This window comes from Hyperolius riggenbachi, chromosome 1, assembly GCF_040937935.1.
Source record: "Hyperolius riggenbachi isolate aHypRig1 chromosome 1, aHypRig1.pri, whole genome shotgun sequence".
NCBI lineage: Eukaryota > Metazoa > Chordata > Amphibia > Anura > Hyperoliidae > Hyperolius > Hyperolius riggenbachi.
Window position 1 is genome coordinate 196,165,059 of NC_090646.1, and position 22,163 is coordinate 196,187,221.

Below are 22,163 nucleotides of genomic sequence, written 5' to 3' on the forward strand. Positions count from 1 at the left end.
TCTGCGCCCGCACCCAACAGTGTGGGCGCACGCATACACACAGTATGTGCAAAAAACTGTGCGTGTCTCCTAGAGACACAAATCCCCTACAACACCCACAACACAATGGAACCAACAAATATCTATGATTTTTTGATATACGGATATCATGAGGTTCTTGTTTGTGTTACTTAAGAAGACCAGGGGACTCGCGCCGGCTGGAGCAGGTAATGTATTACCACTGTATTGCGTCGGTCGTCGGACATTCAAACGCCGCTAACGACGCACTCCCGACCCGCCGGCGACCGAGAAAAATCTTCCGCACGGATGGGTTGATGGGAATCGACGGGAACGATCGATTTCGGACGGAAATTGATCGTTCTGTCAGCGGTGTGCGTGGCGATTTCACAGCCGTTTCGATCACTGTGCTCAAAACGGCTGTATATCGGCGGGAAAATCGTTAGGTGTATGGGCCCCTTTAGTGTCTCAGATTGCAGCCTGGAATCTCTTTCCTCTTGCACACTACTTTGCGTTTTTAATTGATTTTAACATGCGATTCCGATTTGCGATTTTTAATGCTGCGTTTTTCTTTTAATGACATCCAGGGAAAATCAAAATCGTATTTGCAGTGTGCAGGGGGACTCAGGCCTCTTGCACACTACATGCGATTCCGATTTTTTATACGATCCGATTTTTTTATTCCAATTAAAAACAGTACTGTATGCTGCTATGTTCTTTATGCGGAATCAAAAATCGGATCATAAAAAAAATTGGAATTGCATATAGTGTGCAAGAGGCCTCAATGGAGGTGCTGTGGCTGTGCAGAATGAAGACATTTACTAACATAATAAATTACAGTACATAACTAAAGTAGCAAGAAAAAAAAATAGTTTAGCAAAATTAGTAACCCTTAACCCCCCCCCCCCCCCCCTTAACCCCTAACCTTAATCCAAACCTTTCACATTCTCCTCCTTAACTCCTAACCTTAGCCCTAACCCTTAACTTCCCCCTAACCCTTCCACCAACCCTAAATAAATCAACGCATTGTACATTGCAAAGTGAGAAGTTAAAGAAAACCTAAACTGAAAATTAAAAGTCAATAATAAGCATAAACAGGTCATAGTTACCTCCCGTGTAGTCTACTCCTCAATCTCTTTCTTCTCTCCTGCATCCTGTTTGTCCACTGTGATCAAGGGAATTCTCTGTCCTCCATTTTGAAAATGGTCATTACCCCATAACAGCTTTCTGGTTAGCACACTGTTAAACTGTAACATTGCCCACTTGAGCCATAGGGAAACATGGACATTATCTGGCACATCAGTTGTCCTCTCAGCTATAGCTGACAGCAACTGATAAATAACTGACAGCAACTGATATATTTCAGTTCTGACAAAATGCTGTCAGAACTGGAAGCGATCATTATCAGAAGAAAATGGTGAGCTTCTGAGAGGAACTGATGGCAAGGTGACTATGTAATGTTCATTTGAAGATACCTCATGTGTTTATTTTCAATAATTTTACTCAGTTCAGGTTCCCTTTAAAAAAATAGAAGAGAGGTCAAAAAATGATTGATATTCGCCATGTAATTTGTTCATATTTTTTGATCCACAAAGAGCCTACACATAATCACCTTTACTACAGGCAGACAAGGAAAAAAATTAGAGAACACGTACTTCCATTATTCATAACCACACCCATTAATATTGCGATAGGCTGAAAGGTTGCTTTTTTTTAATAGATACTGTTTATTTATTTATTTATTGTATTTATAAAGCGCCAACATATTACGCAGCGCTGAACATTAATTTAGGTTACAGACAATATTTAGGGGTGACATACAGCAATATGACAATACAGGAATACAAGAAAACCAGATCACACACCATAGTGTGAGTACCAGGTAATGCTTAGTCAGTCACTGGATGGAGCATGGAGATTAGGCAAGTTAGGTTCACTCAGCTGCTTACTTGGCAATTGGAAACAGCTGCCCCCCCTTAAAGATTTCTCATGGGAAATACTAATTGGGATGAAGTTCAATCCTTGGTTAAAGTTCCTCTTTAACCACTTCAGCCTACAGCAGGCATGGGCAAACTTGGCCCTCCAGCTGTTAACCTTCCCAGCGTTCAATTTCCCCAGGATTTCTGTGCAAACAGTGATAAAATTTATTTTTAAAACTTTTTTTTCCTGTAACTTGCCAAAATGTGTCAAGCAAGGGTCTAGTATACAGTGCAGGAGAGTATTGATGTGTATACATGTTTATACTGTTCACAGCATGTTTTTTTGAACGGACATTTCTGTCCATACCGCTAGGGAGGTTAAGGAACTACAAGTCCCATAATGCATTTGCCTTTATGAGTCACGACTGTGGTTGTAAGACTCCTGCAATGCATTGTGGGACTTGTAGTTCCTTAACAGCTGGAGGGCCAAGTTTGCTCATGCCTGGCCTACAGTGTTGTTCACCTAATGCATCCAAGCAACTTTCACCTCCCATTCATTCGCCAATAACTTTATAACTACTTATCGCAATTAATTTATCTATATCTTGTTTTTTCCGCCACTAATTAGGCTTTCTTGCTTTCTTTGGGTGGTATATTTTGCTAATAATTATTTTTTTCTAAATCAGTTTTAACAGGAATATTAAGAAAGAAATGGAAAAAAAATCCTTACTTCTCAGTTTTTGGCCATTACAGTTTGCAGTTAATACATGCTACCGTAATTTAAACTCATGTATTTTATATGCCCATTTGTCCCGATTATTACACCGTTTAAATGATGTCCCTATCACAATTTATGGCGCCAATATTTTATTTAGATTATAATATAATCTCTTGACATGCATATTTAAAAAGTTACCCTCAGGTAATTATTTATGTTTTTTTTTTTTATTGTAATTTTTTTTATTTTTTTATTAGAAAATGTATTTGAGTAATTTTTGGTGTGGGAGGTAAACAGCTAATTTTAAAAGTAATATAATGTTATTATTTAATAAAAAAATTACGTAGGTGTAGTTTACTATTTGGCCACAAGATGGCCAAGTCAAAAAGTCCTGGAAGCGTGATCGTTCCAGGAACTAGAAACTTGTTTTTTTGCAGAAAGACCGCGGTCTCTTGCCGTTTTTTCTGCGGGGGACTTAGATCGGTGAATGGGAACTATATTCCCATTCAGTGATCGGGGGGCGAAAGTCAGGCGGCGGGAGCGTGCGCAATCACGCGCCTCAGGCAGCAGGAGCTGCACAGTCTATCTGGACGGATATATCCATCCAGATATTCTTAAGTGGTTAAAGGACCACTATCACGAAAAATTGTAAAACTTAAAATTCATGTAAACACATACAAATAAAAAGTACATTTCTTACTGAGTAAAATGACCCATAAATTACTTCCTCCTATGTTGCTGTCACTTATAGTAGGTAGTTGAAATCTGACAGAACTGATTGGGGGATTCTCAGCATGGCCTTTATTGTTTATATCCCTGAAAAGAGTTTATACAAAGATGCTGCCTTGCCTCCCTGATCGCTGCACTCTTTTTTGGCACTCGGATAGAGCGACTATCTTTTACTAAGTGCTTTTGAAAATAAAGAAACCTTGAGAATCCCCCATGAGGGGATGGGCTGTTTTGTCAGATTTCTGCTACCTGCTGTAAGTGACAGCAGCATAGGAAAAAGTCATTTACGGCTCATTTTACTCTGGAAGAAACATACATCTCATTTGTATGTGTTTACATGTATTTTAAATTTTAATTTTAGGATTTTAAGCTTTTTAAGCTTAACCTTAACCGTTTAACCTTCAAGCTACACACATACACCTCTTAGCTGTTCATTGTTACACCAACTGTTTTGTGATCATCCCCAGGAAAATCTAGTGTGTTTACTGGTATCTCCCAACATACAGTGGCTCACTGGTGGTCATCCAGGATCATTAACAACCAACCATTGTTTGTTGTCCTTGCAGATATAGTAGACAGCTGAGTAGCAGGTCTATACAACTATAGCTCCTAAACAGGAATGTAAAGTATGTATGTACAGTAGCTTCAGATATAACTGTTCCTATGCTGCACCTCACGGGTCTAGAAAGGGCAAATTTGGTGGTAACACTGGCATCTATCAACACATTTAACATAGTACAACCAACTTTTATCAGCATTTCGAAAAAATTGTGGTAAAAATTGTGGTCACTCAGGGGACAAAAGATGCATAGAATGCTTCTCAGACTTTAGCATGAAATGATGACAGCCTGAATAGGTCACATTTTGTAATGCATCAGCATTGCGACCACAGGAGAAGAGGAAGAGAATGTGTCACACTAAGTAGGGTGCACAGCCTAAGCTGAGACATGGAAACAACAGCAGCTAAAAGAAATAAATAAGCAAACCATGAACGGCTGTGCATTACTAATAGAACGCCACAACTGTATTCATCACAATCATAATACTAGCAATATGTAAATGAATCACAATGAAACCACAGCACATACTAGATAGTTCCTCTGAATAATGCATTATTAAAAAAGTAAAAAATAAATAAAATAGACAATTTGAGGCTGTACCTAATATTTCACACACTGTTTTTGCTTTTAGACTTCGCTTTGTTGTACGGTTTATTCTTGTTAAAGGGAAAAATGTTTTCCTATATCAGACGCTTACTATACCAGAAATTGTCCTAGAAATGGCCCAGCATGCCCTGGTACATTCTCTGCTGCAAAGGAGCAACTCTGTCCTCCCATTGGAGGTACAGTACAAGCACTTGCACATATGGTGGACTACAAGGTTAAAGGGACTCCGAGCTCACCCAAAAAAAGAAAGTTGTACTCACCAGGGGCTTTCTCCAGCCCAGTGCTGGTCGGGAGGGCCCACGCCGGCGTCCTGGCTCCTCTCCTTCTCCCCGCTCCGGAATGGCTGACAGGCCGCAGCCCGGGCGACACTCGGCAGAGTGTCGGGCTGCTCCTTCCGCGTATGACGCGGCTGACGTCACACGCCGGCTGCCTCGCGTCATCACGGCGGCCGGCGTGAAAGTACTGCGCATGCGCGCTTTAATCCCGCATGCGCAGTACTTTCACGCCGGCCGCCGTGATGATGCGAGGCAGCCGACGTGTGACGTCAGCCGCGTCATACGCGGAAGGAGCAGCCCGACACTCTGCCGAGTGTCGCCCGGGCTGCGGCCTGTCAGCCATTCCGGAGCGGGGAGAAGGAGAGGAGCCAAGACGCCGGCGTGGGACCTCTCGACCAGCACTGGGCTGGAGAAAGCCCCTGGTGAATACAACTTTCTTTTTTTGGGTGAGCTCGGAGTCCCTTTAAGTATAGCTTAGAGCTGCATAGCCATCACTGAACAGAGGCAGTCACTTGCTTCCTGTGAGTGGCTCCGATACCTCCACAGGCGAGACTTGCAGCACGTGACCGGCTAAACGTTCTGCTCACTCTTAAGCCAATCATGAAGCATAGCTTCAAAATGCAGCCAATCATGATAAGCCACTTGCATTTGTAATGTGAGTGGCTCCGATACCTCTGCTGGGGGAACATGGCACTCTCTTCTTCACTATCCTTCGTTTTGCAGCAAGAAGACCATCCCTGATCTGATGACTACAAGTGAAACTAGCCTGTATTGTGCTCTACTTGCTACGAGGAGCACGAACAAGGGAAGAGATATCCGGAAGTGTGTACAATCCCGTGGGAGGACTGAACTTTTATCTGTGATTGCAAAGTGGGAGTGATAACGCTGCATCCTCTCTTGTTTATGTTCACATTATTCCTGATTTTCCCCAGGCTGCTTTTTTGTACAATTCTGTTTATCCAGCGCATCAATTCACTTGCATCCAGCCTAAAGAGAGCAGCCGACCATGGTTTTCACAATGACATATGACGCACACTTTTTATTACATCCAGTGGTAGTGTCACATAAGGACCATAAAACATGTTTACTATAACAGAAGTTTTGTAATATCCAGGTTTACTATACCAGGCGTTGCTCCCATAGACTTATAATGGAATGGAAATTGGCCAGGACCTGGAGAGGTGTACCCAAATTTATTAAAACAAGAGTAAACTGTATAAATAATAAAGGTGTAATACCGTATGTCATTAGTTGTTAATCTGAGGTTATATTTATCTTTAATAGGTATCTGAAGTGAAAAAATAAGCCAAATTGAATACTTACCTCAGTAGTAGGAAGTCCAAAGGCTTCTCACATCCTCGACTGCACAGACCCAGTGTTGGGACCCGCTGAATATATTCGACAAGTGCATAATTATATGGTCACGTCTGGGCTCCCGTCTGTGTACGAGTACAGGTGCACTGCAGAGGTGCAATTGCCGCCTGCACAGTAATATGGAGCCAAATGTACATTACTTTCTCCTCCATGCAAAAGTGAATCCGTGTTACTGCGCAGGCGTAGGTCGTACTGTGCAGTGTGGCTGGACATTACGTGGCCAGAAGCACGGCCGAGAAGAAGTAGAGGATCCTGGCAAGCAGTGGTGGGACGGAAAAGAATCATCCAGAGGCTTCCCTCTACTGAGGTAAGTATCTAACTTTTTTTGTCCACAGGTTTGCTTAAAGGACCAGACAATTGTTCTTATTAAGTCCCAAACTTAGAATCAAAAGAGTTTACTTTTTTCCTCATGACTATACAGAATATGTGACACAATAAAAGAGTAATTTAGGCAAGAAGTCACAGAAACGAATTACCAAGCATTATCCACTGCAGAGAACAATGGAGGGAGAGGCATGCATACCACCCAGTACTTATCACTGCAGCCAGTCACTTCATCTAAACATTGCCCATCGTCCACAAGACATTTCCTGCTATGCTGAACCTATGTCATCCTCTGTGCTGCTTATTTCTGTACAATACTGCTGAGGCAGGTGTTGTATTCTACACTAGTGGTTACATATATCAAAATAAGTCTTATTAAGAATTGTTTTTCACTTTTACAGTTAAAACCAATTTTGATAGCAACCATGAAGAATAGCGATTCCCATTAGGGAAGAGTGTAGATAAAGAGAAAGCTATCTGCAGGAGGGAGGACAGAAGATGGGGCTCCAGGAGGCTGTACAAGACTGCTAACAGCAGGCTGCAGCTCACACACAGGCAGCAGTGAAGAAAGAGAAGTATAAATTATGCTTCTGAATTTGTATACCGTGTATCTCATTAGGAAAGGAAAAATCGAAGCAGGTAATTTCTGTGCGCACTCTTCCCCGAGCTGCGCCTGACATAGGTGCCACCATGGACATAATGTTATTATGTGTATGGCCATGCAGCAGTTCAATTTTGGTGCCGGCATACCCCAAATTACTTTTTCCTCCAAATTACTAGGACTCAAGAGGGAGAATAATAATTAATGCCGCCTGGAATTTCAGCAGCAGCAGAATGAACCGTCATTCGGCTCACCCAGCGCAAAAGTGACCAGGTGAGCTGCTATGTGTTTCATCAAAGACCTATTTAAGGGCTATTTCACACAGAATGCTGATATGCACATCACTGCTTGGTTCAGCCTCTGATCAGCGAGGGGACAAGTTTTATAAGGTTGCCATGTAATACAACCAAGTAGCAGCGTTTGTAAATACATTATGGTGCACCAGTAAGCTGCTTCATGTAATGATCAGCACCAATGGTACATGGGGCAAGCTGGATCTACCCCGGGAGCCACAGGGAAATGTCACATCAAGTAGCAAGGATCCTGTAACATCTGTAGGAATGGCGGCTGGGGACACGTAGGGTGTACCCGCAGCCACCTTTGCTTCCTCTTCTCAGACCTCATCCGTTCCGTCAGCGTCTAGCACGCCGGGAACGGTATTGTCATCTGCTCATAGGGTCGCTGTCTCGCGCAGCCGCGCGTGGAGACAGGACCTTTATGCTGGGAGAAGGCGCGTCAGCTGACCTGTTGGTCGGCTGACGTCAGAGGTGACTCTCGCCGCTCGGATTGGCTGTTCCAAGATGGGCACGGCTGAGAGTCTTCCTCGGCTTCATAAGCCTTCATTTACCATTCGCAAACTGTCTGCTGTCGTGAATACTTTGTGTTAGCGCTCAGACCTTAGACTGGTTCCCAGGTGTTGAAACCGAGGACTTCACACCAGACTAGGAATTGTGATATTGTTATTGATTACTTGTGTATGATTCTGGCTATACTCTGACTTTGCATTTGCTTACTGATTCTGCACTTCCGCCTATCTGATCCCTGTTGCTGAACTTCTGCCTGATTACCTACTATTCTCTTGCCTACCGCTCTGTACTGATATTACCTCTCTGTTGCCGAACCTTGCCTGTCTGACCACTCCTCTCACCAGTGGGCCCAGTAAGGTGTTTGTTAAATAATACTGTCTTATCACTGATAGTTCCTTGCCAGCTCCACTGGTAAGGTGTTGCCAAACTATCTCGTTCTGTTGTAGCTAGTACCCACCAGATCCACTGGTGAGGACTAGCGTTGATTCCAGTTAGTACCCACCAGTTACTCTGGTGAGGTTCAGAGTTAGTATATAGCTCCAGTGACTGATAGTACCTTGCCAGCTCCGCTGGTAGGGGTTAGCTAAACTACTCAGTCACTTGTGCTGTTAGTACCTTACCAGCTCCTCTGGTAAGGTTTAGCCAAACTGCTTTGACTCTCTCTTTTGCTTATACTTTACCAGCTCATCTGGTAAAGGTCTATTGTTTATATTTGTGTTGTTAGACTCTCCAGCTCCACTGGAGAAGTCTATACTGTTGCACCAAACACCACACCTTACTCTCTGCTAGCTATACTTGTATTATTGGTGATACTACAGATCACCACATAATCAGGTATAGCGTCTGTATTATTTGTGGTTCTGTAGAGCACAAATAATCAGACGTCTGAGTTGCAGCACCTAATCGTTACAGATCCGCACTGTCATATAAGTAGATTGCTATCATCACGCATAAAATCCTGGTATAGCATCGCGGGTCAAGATCACTCAAGTGGGTCAAACCCATATTTAAGTGGATGTTGGCGCTTTTTGGACTGGTGTGCTGACATGTGGAAAATTTGACAACAGCCTAAAGTATGCTACTTGTGGATTTGTGAAGTAACTTTAGACAAAGTCTTTCATTAGTTCAGAATACAGTTGTGCTAATAAGTTTATATACCCTGATAGAATATATAATTTCTTAACCATTTTTCATACAATATGAATGATAACACAACAATGTTTTATTTTACTCATGGTTAGTAGTTGTTGAAGAAAAATCTTGTCAGATTTGACATACATGTCAGCAATACCCGATGTTCTGCATGCTTGTTCAGGGTGTATGGCTAAAAGTATTAGAGGCAGAGGATCAACAGCATTGCCAGGCAACTGGTATTGCTTAAAGGGGAACTGAAGAGAGAGGTATATGGAGGCTGTCATGTTTATTTCCTTTTAATCAATACCAGTTGCCTGGCAGCCCTGCTGGTCTATTTCTCTGCAGTAGTATCTGATTAAAACCAGAAACAAGCATGCAGCTAGTCTTGTCAGATCAGACTTATAAGTCTGAACCACTGAAACACCTGATCTGCTGCATGCTTGTTCAGGGGCTATGGCTAATAGTATTAGAGGCAGAGGATCAGCAGGGCTGCCAGGCAACTGGTATTGTCTAAAAGGAAATAAACATGACAGCCTCCATATACCTCTCTCTTCAGTTCCCCTTTAAAGGGACTCTCTTATGGGCATGCCTTTAAGCCAGAGGACTTCCAACAAAGTCGTGCTATGACCCCTCTGGAGGAGCCTCTTGCAATGGCCATGCATGTAATTTCCTCTTCCTGCAGTGATGTACTTCTCTAACAGAGAAGACAGAGGTGACCCGGAAGTTATAACATAGCCAAGATGGAATAGAAAACAGAAAGAAAACTGTTTGGTATAGAATGGCGATTCAGGAATCAAATGAAAGAGGAGAGCACAGGCTACAGAAAGGTATGCATCTTTAAGTACTTTGCACTACTGGTCGGAGTCTTAAAGGCATGCCCATGAGAGGTGCTCGGAGTCCCTTTAAAAGGAGATAAATATGTCAGCCTCCATATCCCTCTCATGTCAGTTTTCCCCTTAAGAGTCATTAAAACCTGTTAGTTTTGTGCATGTCATCAGGCCACATCAAAAGGGCCTATAAACTTGAATTGACCCACTCAAGTGAAATAGAGGCCCATATTCAATTCCCCTTTTCTCCTAAGTTTTCTCCTAGGAGATCATTTTTCATCCTCTGTTAAAAATAACAATTCCGCATTCTGCTATTGAATAAGTACCAAAAAGTAGGTGAAAAATTACTGTCAACATTATTCTGAGTATTTTCTTGCTTGCTGGTGGGTTAAAAGGCATTTTATTGATAAGGTATAAAAATATCACCTAGGAAAAAAAGTGAATTGAATAAGGGCCTCAGTGTCTTGACATTGAGACAGGACATAGGCCGACATGCTGCGCTTCGCTGTGACCCAGCATGTTATACCAGCATTTTATTCTTGATGCTCATCAATATGCATGTTTTAAGACGATTTACATGAAGTATTGTACTGTTATGACCTTGCTACTTTACTAGCTCAGATGTTCATGCAGGAAACAACCACCACACCACCATCTGTGCCAAACACTTATCATCAGCTTACACATACCCAGCAGATCCACCTGAGTAGCTGACGGGTGTGACTGCAAACTGCCTTTACAAATGAATCCTACAGATAGTTGTACTTCAAAGATAATGAGCATTGGCTTTCAGGTTGGATACAGCTGTCCATTATTATAGGTGAAGGGAAGGGGAGTCCATGGTTTTATGGATATTGTTATTGTAAGTGTAAATATATTTGAAATGTTCTTGCACTGCAAATATATTTAGAGATGACCTATATAAACAATGGAAATACACATAATAACACCCAGGTGTACAATTCAGTGGCATATTTTCCAGCACAGTTCTTACACTATACCCAAAAAATGCAAGGAATAAAGCTCTTTTCCTGGGTAATGCGCTTTATACCAAAGAAGGCAATGCCATAGTTTACATGTAATTAGTAGACTATGATAAGGCCTAATTTTCTGCTTCTGCTTTCACCCATACAGGAAACATAACTGAGACATGATCATATAATCATGACTAGTCAGAGACTTACAAACTAGCCACCTAATCATAAAGCTACATTCTGTTCTAAGAATTCTCCTTCAGGGAAATCTATGCAGAATAAATTGGTCTGCATACAAACTAATATTCTAAAGCCAAGCATAAACTGTACATAAATTAGGCATTAGATTCGGCATAAACATTGAATGTCATGAGGAGTGTTCCCTAAGTAAATACAAAAAAATGTTGGTTAGACTTCTACTTTTCTATGCCAAAAAAACATTGCTATACATTGCTATGGAGTGGAAAAACTCATCCGAACCCTCCATTACTTTATGGAAGAACCTTATTAATAGCTCTCTGCCTTTATATAAACTCACCTGTATAGCAAGGGGTTCCTTGAATAAGTTCGGTAAAGTGTGGAAACTATGTTTAGACTCTTCCGAATCTGTTGCCGAGAACTTAGATGTTGTTCCGCATATTCTGGACACTTTATAAGATGTATTATTGCTAATTTTGTCAATTGGGTTGTTGTACCTTGTCTTTATATATGCCCTATCATTATGTATGCTTACCTCTGCATTCTATTTGTTATAAATATCTCCTGATGCTCTTGTCAGAAAAAAATATGTATCATATGGATGTATGCAACATCTGTCAATGCATGGGTTTTGTTTTGTTATTATTTATTGGAAAAATCAATAAAGATTTAAAAAAAACCCAAAACATTGAATGTCATAAAAAAAAATATTATTATTATTATTAAGAAAGCCTATTCCTTTAACAAGTGACGGTAACTGGATGGAGCGCGAGGGGGGTGGGATGGGGGTGCAGCATTGCACAAGCAGTGATCAATATCAGAGAGATATTGATGATGTAACTGATGTACTGCAAATGCTCTCGTGTATGTCTAACTTATTGCTCTGGTTCAGAGTCTACAGATGCACATGCTCAGGTGTGAAACTTCAAAATAAACCCACTTCTCACAGACTGTGATTAGCAGAAGTATCACTTTACTCCCACTGGGACCCAGCACTGCCTTCACCTCACTAACAGCTTCTATATCCAGGGTACAGCCAATTCCTGCCTACTCATTCTGAAAGCTGATTGTTAGGATTTATACTCCATTCAAACTATACAATATGCATTGTATAGCTGTATGCGTTACTGCCTGTGATAATGCTTCTGTTTTACTGATTATGGGGATTTACAGTAAGGGTACTGTTCACACCACAAGCAGGGTGAACAGTACACCAATGAAATGCACTGCAGAAGCAATTCCTGTGTTCAATACTGCACAGCACCGTTCACTGTAGTAAAGGGCATACAAAGACATGTATGCAATTATATTTTCATATGCAATGTCAGAGGCGCTTTTGCATGCATTTCACATCACAAATACTGGTTAATACACAAACACTGCAGTGAGCTGTGGTACTGTTCACTATTGTTACTGCAGGGTACTTCTACCTACTGCAGTGTAAGGAAAGATGGAAGCTGCCATCTTCAATATCCAGTTAAATCTGCAAGCTGCATACTGTCTTCTCTCTGTGCCTTGCACAACTATTCTAGCTGAAGCCCTTATCTCCAGCATTCCGATATAAAACAACCATCTGCAGCCTGGAGAATTCAGTGCCCCACAGTTTGTGCATTTAACCTAAAAATGAGTATGGTTACTCTATGGAGCAGAAATTTTAGCTGAAACAGTGCCCCCTCTGAAGCCACGCCTGCTCACAGGATGACAGGCCTCCTTTCCCCCTTGCTGCTCATATCCCCTGAAGGTGTTGGGTTCACATTGAGTGAGCAAAAACTGCAAGTCTGCAGCAAGTAGACTATATAATCTTTTAAGAAACCAAGATCAGCAGCACCACTCTTGAAGAAATAGCTCTTTATGACGACACGTAATAAAAATCACACATCAGTAAGGATGGGTTCAGACACTGCTACAGCCTGCTGTTTCGAATGTTTCTTTGTTAAGCAGCAAGCTCATAATCTATTATGAGTTTCCACTTGACAAAGAAGCATTCGAAACAGCGGGCTGTAGCTTTGTCTAACCCCATCCTTACTGATGTGTGATTTTTATTACGTGTCTTAATAAAGAGCTATTTCTTCAAGAGTGGTGCTACTGATCTTGGTTTCTTGGATTGGTGATCCTTGGGCATCAGGGTCATATCAGCTCTAGGACACTCCTATCTCCATTGGAGTGCTTGGTCTAACACTGTGTGAATATATAATCTTTTAAAAAATATATCTAGATTAAAATTATAATATATACTGATAATAACTCTCCAACCTTTGAAATCTTTAAACACTTTCTCAAAACTCACTTTTTCCAACAAGCATACGCTCTACCTTGGGCCATTGGCTCTTTGACCTCTGGCCAAGCTGCACTCCTTACTAAATACAATCTAAAACCACACTGCCACCAGCATGAATATTGTACCCCACCTCTTATCTCCCCCTTCCCTATTCCTTTAGCTTGTAAGCCTGCATGGGCAGGGGTATCAACCTTTTGTGTCATGGAATTTGTTATACATTTTATTCATCATGTTATTTTTGTCACTGTAATTACCAATTCTGTATTTTGTACCAACTCTGTATTTTTTATATTGGTGGATACCATTGTCTGTTTTATTTTGTACCACATGTTTGTTTCTTACTTTGTACAGCGCCACTGAATATGTTGGTTCTTTATAAATCAATATTAATGATAATAACAGCCCCATGGCCATATCATTGCATCGTGTTGATGATAATGTCCATTGCAATGGATTGCGTTGCATATAGTGTGCAAGGAGCCTAAATGGTGCTGCTAATTAGGTCTACTTGTTAATATGATGTGCGCTCTTTCTGTGAATTCCATGCAGGCTGGTAATAAACTTGAATGCTAGGATGAGCCCAATTCTGTAAAGCAATGATGAGATGGCATATGCCCGGCTTCAGTGCACCGGTAGTTTCTGAGTACCTCTGCTCAAGCTACCAGTGGATTCATCCCAGTGGAGAGAAACCGTTAAAAATTACAGCACTTACGCTTGAAACAACAAATGCGTAGTTAGGAAAGAAAACTGATTCCACTGACAAGCTTCCCTGGAGAAAGCACTGACTTATTAGGAAGCCTGAAAGCACCTGGATTCCTGTCAAACGGGTCAAAGGACAGTGTGAGAAAACAGACTTAATCAAATAATGGAGCCACGTGAGGCTGCGGGGATATAGCAGCTCAGATGTAAGAAAACAGTGCTTAGAGTGCTGCTCTACTGTACAGAACAACAGGTGCCTCAAACCACAGAGAAATGGAAGGGAGGGGAGGAAGACTAGGAATAATTAACATTCAGCCGTACCTCTCCATCTATCCAATTGTTTCCTTTATAAAAAGTACAAACTTTTAAAATTGCATCCTGGTAGAAGAATTACTAAAACTACTACAGCTTCTTCGCTGTGGGAGGGACGAGTACTTAATAGGTTGCATGCAAGCTGTTAATGGAAACTAACATCCTCCTCTAGTGGTAGACAGGTCATGTGTATGCTCGGTGTGTATTCGACCCCACAAGTGGGGCTTGCACTCTTTTGCAGGTAGGCACTAGTCTGTTTTTAAGTAGCGCTGCTCATTTCCTTGCTATGTACTAATGTAATTCGTTTTTGGTCAGCTGCTCCCACTTAACAGCCATGCTTTTGGTGTATATGCAGAGCTTCTGTTTGGGTTCAAGGTGCGTTTGTAGTTCCTGGGGGGGCTCAGCGCATCTCTGATGGAGGCCATTCGGAGGTGGCCTGGTGTTGCGCTGATCCACCTTTTGCGCAATTTACTACAGCTTTGCTGTCACAAGCGGTTGTCATCTGAATCTTTACTCTAAAACTCTTGCAATGAAGTCTAATTTCTGGTGCACACCATTTGATTTCCTGTCAAATAGATGGGTTGAATAGATCATTTTCAACAAGTCCGATCTGATTTATGATTGTTTTTCTTGTCAATTTTGTATAAAAGTGATCAGAAAGTCGAACAGAAAAAGAATCGGAAATCAGATTGGACCTGTCGCAAACAATCTATTTGATCCATCTATCTGACAGGAAATTGTATGGTGTGTACTACGCATTAAGCTATGTTCACACCAGGGGCTTTACAAGAATAACAAAACCCTGTCAGCCTAGCAGAGGCGTATCTAGAGGAGTACAGATATGGCACGTGCCATGGACGCCTCTTGCTTTAAAGAGATGAAGCAGATGTCAGGGGCTCTGCAGCAGCTCTGCTCTCCGGCAGCGCTAGAGTTGGGGGCAGAGCGCAGAGCAGATTAGTTCAGGGTCGGAAGAGTGGATGCTGGACAGCATGAACAAAGGTAAGCTTTATCTGAAGTTTTGTTGGGGAAGGAGGGCGGAGCAGTCTTATTTTTGAGGGACATTCTGCTGTCTGATTAAATTTTTAGGGTGGGTACCATGTACCTAATTGTTATTTGGGGGTATGTATATGCTAACCTATTGCCACACTATATTCTTACATGCCATTAATATTTCAGTATGGACACAACGAAACTTGAGACAACACCTTAATTTTTTTGAAGGGTGTCAAACCCTCCCCGTTCCCCAAGGTGCAATTTCAGTGTTTGCTTTTTTCCCTAGATCCGCCTCTGTAGTCGAGTTCCCCCAAAAGTTAGCTGAACTAGTATTCCACCGAGATATAGTAGCAGCAGTGAAGCACGTACTTTACCTAATTCCAGCCGCAGAACAGGTTCGAATCCAAATAAGCTTTAATGGAAGGACCAAAAACGTCCTCATTCCACTCTTCATTGTGGCCACACACTACAGCCTATCTCTCTGTATGTCATGTGACATGCATCAAGAGCTGCAAGGAGATAGGCTGCATGGTTCACGGTTACAACGAAGAGAAGAGTGAGGACCTGTCCCGCCGCTGGAATTAGATAAAGTAAGACGCAGCAGCAGGCCCACTTAGCCCTCGGGTTCTCATAGAGGCCAGAGCTCGCTACATGATAGCCGCTGAGCGGCGGCATCCCCCCACCCACTCCGATCGCCTTCGGCGATCAGAGTATGAAGGAAATCCCGTTGAGAACGGGATTTCCTGCAGGGCTTCCCCGGTCGCCATGGTGACAGGGCGGGATGACGTCACCGACGTCACAGGGAATCCCGAACCGCCCCTCAGCGCTGCCTGGCACTGATTGGCCAAGCTGCGCAGGGGTCTGGGGCAGGGGGGAGGGGGGGGGGGGGGGGGTTGGCGCAGCGGGTAGCAGCGAATCGGCGGCGATCGCGTACTACACGCAGCTAGCAAAGTGCTAGCTGCGTGTAGGAAAAAAAAATTATGCAAATCGGCTCATTGCATAATTGTGTTCCTTTCATATAGTTTATAGGGCATTCCTCAAGCCAAATACTTTTTGTTTTGTTTTAATACTCTAATTCCCTATAAACCAAACAAGCCTCGCCCATGGCTTTTTAGAGTGCCTTGGCACTGTAGCAAGGGCTTATGGGAGCTAAGTCTGTGCAGGAGGAGGAGGAGGTTACTAGCCAGAGATTTCAGAGGCACAGGGGAGGAGGGAGGAGAAGAGGGGACTGAATTTGTCACATTACACACAGGCAAGCCAATAGCATCTCCAGCCCTCAGCCTGTGACAAACAGAACATGGCTGCTCTCATTGTATAACAGGAATAAATAATCCTGAACTATTGAAGCTGTTTTCAGCTAGATTTGCTGTGTAAACTATCTAAACTTTAGATAAGACAAGTTACTTGTTATAGTTAGTTTTTCATCTCAAATCCGCTTTAACGGCCAGGTTAGCAGAAAATTATCACATTTGAGTGCACGTAGCTTAAAGGAAAGGCAGTGTGACAAAAAAGTGTGTGTACGGGATAAGGATGTGTGTGTGCCAATAAATTAATGCAATAAGTAACAATAAATTGAAAATTGATTGTCTTGTAGTTAACTAATTAATGTCCAAACAAAGCAGAGAAAGTTATCTGCCTCCCCCCTGGGTACACAGAAGTTTGTCTGCATTGTTTATTCTACTCAGCATACCACTACACAAGCTGATAATTTGGTTTGCAATGCAATCTTATCAATTAGCTCCTGAGTGGAAATTTGAATTATTAACCTTTCCAGTACATTGGAAACCAGTAATATGTTTTTTTTCCCTATAAGTTTTATGCTGTATTTAATACTTTAGGCCATAGATGAAATTTGAGTTTCAAACTCCTTTAAACACAAACTTCTCCTTTAAGCACAATCTTTTCTAATGTAATACACTTGAGACAGAAGCCGGGTGTACACCCATACTCAGTGTTTACAGATGTTATCAGCAGTGAAACAGAGATATAGGAGTTTAGGGAGTCACTGGAACAATGCAGAAGCAGTAGACACAGATTGACAACACATTTGAGCAGAGATAATATCTGCTGTAAGTTTAAGCACAGTGTAAAGCCTTTTACACACACTAGTGAGTTCTTGGCCCAGGCAGCTGGTAGGGGCCACATCTGCTGATAATCTAGTGTGTGCACGGCGGACCTGATTTGTCTCCAAGAATTCTGAAGTACCAGATAATCCCAGCCAAACCCATTGTTATCCGCCATATCCCTCTTGCTCAAGCTGTGTGCTGCACTGTCATCCCTTCGCCCCTCTCTCATAGCACTAGAACGTGCCTATTGGCCAACAACACCCATGTACAAATCTCGGCCCCACATTGTCACCCAAGGGATGAAGTCCCAATCCCAACGGGCAACAGTAATTGTGTGTGTATACGCACCTTAAAACCCTTACTGAGATTGACATACCAGTATCATTAAAATGGTGTAGGATAAATAATGGTAGCACATTGACATTACTGTTCATGGCCTTATTTTTAAATAAAATAAACACATTTCTGTATAAAAACACTACCACGTTAATTCTTGGATGTATTGGCATACAATCTACACTTCTGTTTGATTTTTTTTAACCGTCTCTTGGAATATCTTTTTACTTCCTGTCCCAATGGTTCCTGTGAGGTGAAATCACAGTAACTGAGATAGACACGGCAATGAATTCCTGACACTGCTCTTATTCCTTCCCTCTATCCAAAGCTAAAGCAAACTTTGGTAAGTGGGGGTCAGGTGACCAACTCTATGCTGAGAGCTGTTCACTAGCTGGGAAACTCACACTCTCTTAGCAGCTGACTTTTTTTTTTTCAATTAACTAGGTCAGAATGACTTTTTCAAAATGATTTTCTCTGAAAGGCTGCATCAAATATATAAAAAAATAGGTACTATTCCGTTAGCCGGGCGCAACCACCAGGTGGCGTTAATTACTATTCCCCCTCCAGGCCGCCATGGATAGTAGGGAAAGATGTAACTCTGGTGGAGTTTTATCGCCACCTAGTGGATGCGCCCGGCTAACGGAAAAGAACCAAAAAAATATGTGAGCAGTTTGATAATTCCATATTCAATATTTCATAGTTTAAATAACACATGCAAACCTCAGGTGAAGATTATATAGTACACATGTTGTGACTGAGGTTTTCTGTGCCGGACATAGCTTGCTAAATTTACCAAACCATAAAGTTATGTGTGCTTATAAAACAGTCTTCCTGACAGAGCGTGCCTTGTGTGAGGGTGAGTGGAGGCACAGAGACCCTGTGTGTCAGCACCTTCAGCATTCTCGCTATAACACTCCACATTACAGATGCAGCAGCAAATGCTCTAATCAGCGCTGTTTAATGACATCAGCTGAAATATTTTCAGTGTGAAACCTTGGTGGGAAACAAGCTATGCTGCACATTCAGCATCTGCTTATAGCTTTATGTTTACCTCTATCTGTAAAATGGTTCAGAAATACAGATAGAGCAGGTTGATAACAAAACCTTTCATAATAACTACTGCATGTATATAAGAAAGTAAAGAACCAAACAAGAAATTGATAATCACTGAAGGATAAAGTTAAATAAAGTTAACCATACCCTGAAATCGGTGGTATAGTACAAACATATGGACTATATATAAAGGAAGGCAAAAGGAAGATTATATGTACTGCTGTGGAAATACAACTGTATTCAAAAGTGAATATACAAATGGTGCTCGTTAATTAAAAGTGGTCGTCAAATGTAATCCCAATAGGGTCAAAGGTATTAATAGGAATTAAGTAACCTGAAGGTAACAGAGACAGGGACTACAAATAGGGGGTGAGGTGCAGAACACTGCTCTGTTTACTTCAAACATCACACAGGGAGGCTAAATTACTAAACACACACTCTTTTTTGTCCAATCTTACCAAAGTACAAGGGTGAACTGAGGGAATATACTTTGAATGGATATTATTTTAGGTAGTTCAGCATATTACATAGAAATGGTAAGTTTGGACAAAAATACTGTAACATCAGCACCTATAGGGTACATACACACAAAACAATGCGTTTTCTGAACAGTGCGGTTTTCATTTCTTGCGCGTTTCACATTTTTATTATTTTCAATAATCAATGAAATTAAATACAGTAGCACACTCAAAAATAAAAAAAGAAACATCCAAAACGCATGTTAAAACATGTTCCCCGCCATCTTGTAATGATCCGCTCAGCTGTCTGCACAGACAGACAGCTGTTTGACCATTCCTTAAGTCTGAGGGCTGCAGGTCTCTGGAAAAGAGACCTGTCTTTACTTTGCAAGTTTCAGACTTGCTCTGCCACTGAGGAATTTGCATACACTTGTCATGCAAATTGCCTAGCTGCCTCCTTTGAAGGCTTGCAGTATAAATACCATGTTCTCCCAGGATCCTTTGCTGGTCATGATGGTTTGTTCCTGCTAATACCTGGAGTGTCAGCCTTTGCTATCGTTTGCTAAAGATTATCTTAGAGTAATTCCTGGGGACTGCACTAGGCATTCCTTCTAGTGCAGTCAGGTTGTATTATTTGTAGTGCCTTGTTCTGTTTCTCTGCCTCGATTGTCTTGTCGCCAGCGGCGGTCAACAGGAAATCGTTCTCTCTGTTTGGGGAGTGTAGGCCAGAGCTGCGATTGCTACCGGCTGCTCCATTTGTTTGTCTGTCTGGATTGCATTCGCCCTAGTGGTAGTGACAGTGCTTCCTTCTGTATTCTGACTGAGGGGTGCTAACCAGAGCAGCGGTTGCTACTGGTAGCCACATCTGTTTGTCTGTCTGGATCGCGTCCGCTCTAGCGGTAGCAGCGGTGGTTCCTTCTATATTCTACCTTAGGGGTGCCAGCCAGAGCAGCGGTTGCTACTGGTAGCCCCATCTGTCTGTCTGTCTTGTCTGGTACGAACGCTTGCTGTTGGCTCGGTGAGGAAACCATTTATCAAGCGATCGCGTTCTCTATTTTCGAGTTTGTGTACTTTGGTTAGTTAGGGTGGCACACATATCACTGGGCGCCTAACGCGCGGTGATCGTGCTTAAACGCGTTCGCTGTTGCGAATGAGTGCGGTGTTTGCGTTTAGCTAGCGTTTGTTATATTCCTTGATGTTCTTATTGTTGTTGCTTGCTGTGGCTTTTGCTACTCTCGTGCTCTGTCCTGCTCAGTCTTGTGTCTATTGGCAATTGCCAGTCTGGTGATTGCATTCATACTTTGCATCTGCTGATGCGTGTTCACCGTCGCTGGGTGGCGAATAGATTGGTGGACACACATGAATTATGTCCCTGTGCTCTTTCTTTACACTTGTGCTCTGTCTAGTTCAGTCTTGTGTCACTATTGGCAATCGCTACACTTGCGATTGCGTTCTCACTTCATTTCCGTTGTTGTGCGTTCACCATCGCTGGGTGGCGACTAGATTGGTGGACACACATAAATTCTATCTCTGTGCTTACTCAGGCTTGTTTCGCTGTTAGCAATCGTCATCTCTGGCGATTGCGTTCTCACTTGGTTTCCACTGTTGTGTGTTCGTCGTCGCTGGGTGGCGACTAGATTGGTGGACATACATACATTCCTTCTCTGTGCTTATTCAGTCTTGTGTCGCTGTTAGCAATCGCCATCTCTTGCGATTGCTTTCCCACTTGCTCTTCACTGTTGCGTGTTCATCGTCGCTGGGTGGCGACTAGATTGGTGGACACACATACATCCTGTCTCTGTGCTCTCTCTCTTTAAGGGCTATCTTGCCCTGCATTGCTTCCCCTCGTACAATTCCTAACTGGCGTCTGTGGCAGTATAGAGGGGTTGTTCCTCTGTTCTCCACAGCTCCATCTGCTGTCAGGAATTCCCCTCTACAGGTGCATAGCACCATTGCTGGGTTCTCTCCGATTATACGCTTGTGGAGGATTTCCGCAGTGTCAGCGCGCATTCTGTGCGCTGACCACGGAAATAATTACACAATCGTTACACATCTCTATTGAGATACATTATGTGCGTTTTACATGCCTTTTTGAAAATCATGCAGTAAGTTGTGCCTTTTTTAAAACGTATATGCGTTTTACATGCAGCCCACAGACTTGCATTAGCGGCAAAAATACTATCGTTTTCCGTAACACTAGCATTTGTGCCTAGTGTGTTCTTAGCCTCAATGTATCAATAAATGGTTGCTTACCAAACAAATAGTATAGATACATATATATGTAAATAACTAAATACACAAACAACACAAAGGGCCTGCACACACTTAAAATACAAATATGTGAACACAGTGAAATGTTATTGCAGTTTTCACTACTCTCAAAATGCGCCATTGAAATGCGAGCGGGTTTTCACAGTGAAAAAATGTGAAATGGAACTTGTGTTCCCATTGATTTAACCTAAACGTTAACACAGGAAAAATTATTTGCACGACTGCGTAAAAAATTGAATCACAATTTCACAGTATGAAACAGACACGGCAATTACTATGACCGGACGTAGTTAAAACTACGCTGTATCAGGCTTAGGCAGCCACAAGTGCAGCGTAGTTTTAGCTATGGCCAGTCCAAAATCGGTTAACATAGTAATTATGGTAACCTTTTAACGTCACCCGCTCTCGTGCACGGGACCCAATCGCGTATCCTGCTGGCACAAAACTCTAAAGACAGCTGAGCTCCATACCTTGGTCAGAAGCCGATGTCACTGGCTCCTAACCCCCTGATCGCTGTGAGCTAATCACAGTGATCATGAAGTGGGAAAAAAAAGGCTCTGGTCCTTCAGGGGCCAAAGCCTCACGGTCCACAACCAGTTAATAATAGTGCCCTTGCCTTCAGCGAAACACATGCGCTTCAAAAATAGAATTGAAG

General features: G+C 42.3%; 1 protein-coding gene across 1 annotated transcript in view; it reads right to left on the reverse strand.

Annotated features, from left to right (window-relative positions):
• The window catches only part of RNF150 (ring finger protein 150), a 257,044-nt gene that overhangs the window by 111,822 nt on the left and 123,059 nt on the right, over positions 1–22,163 (reverse strand). The window lies entirely within an intron of this gene.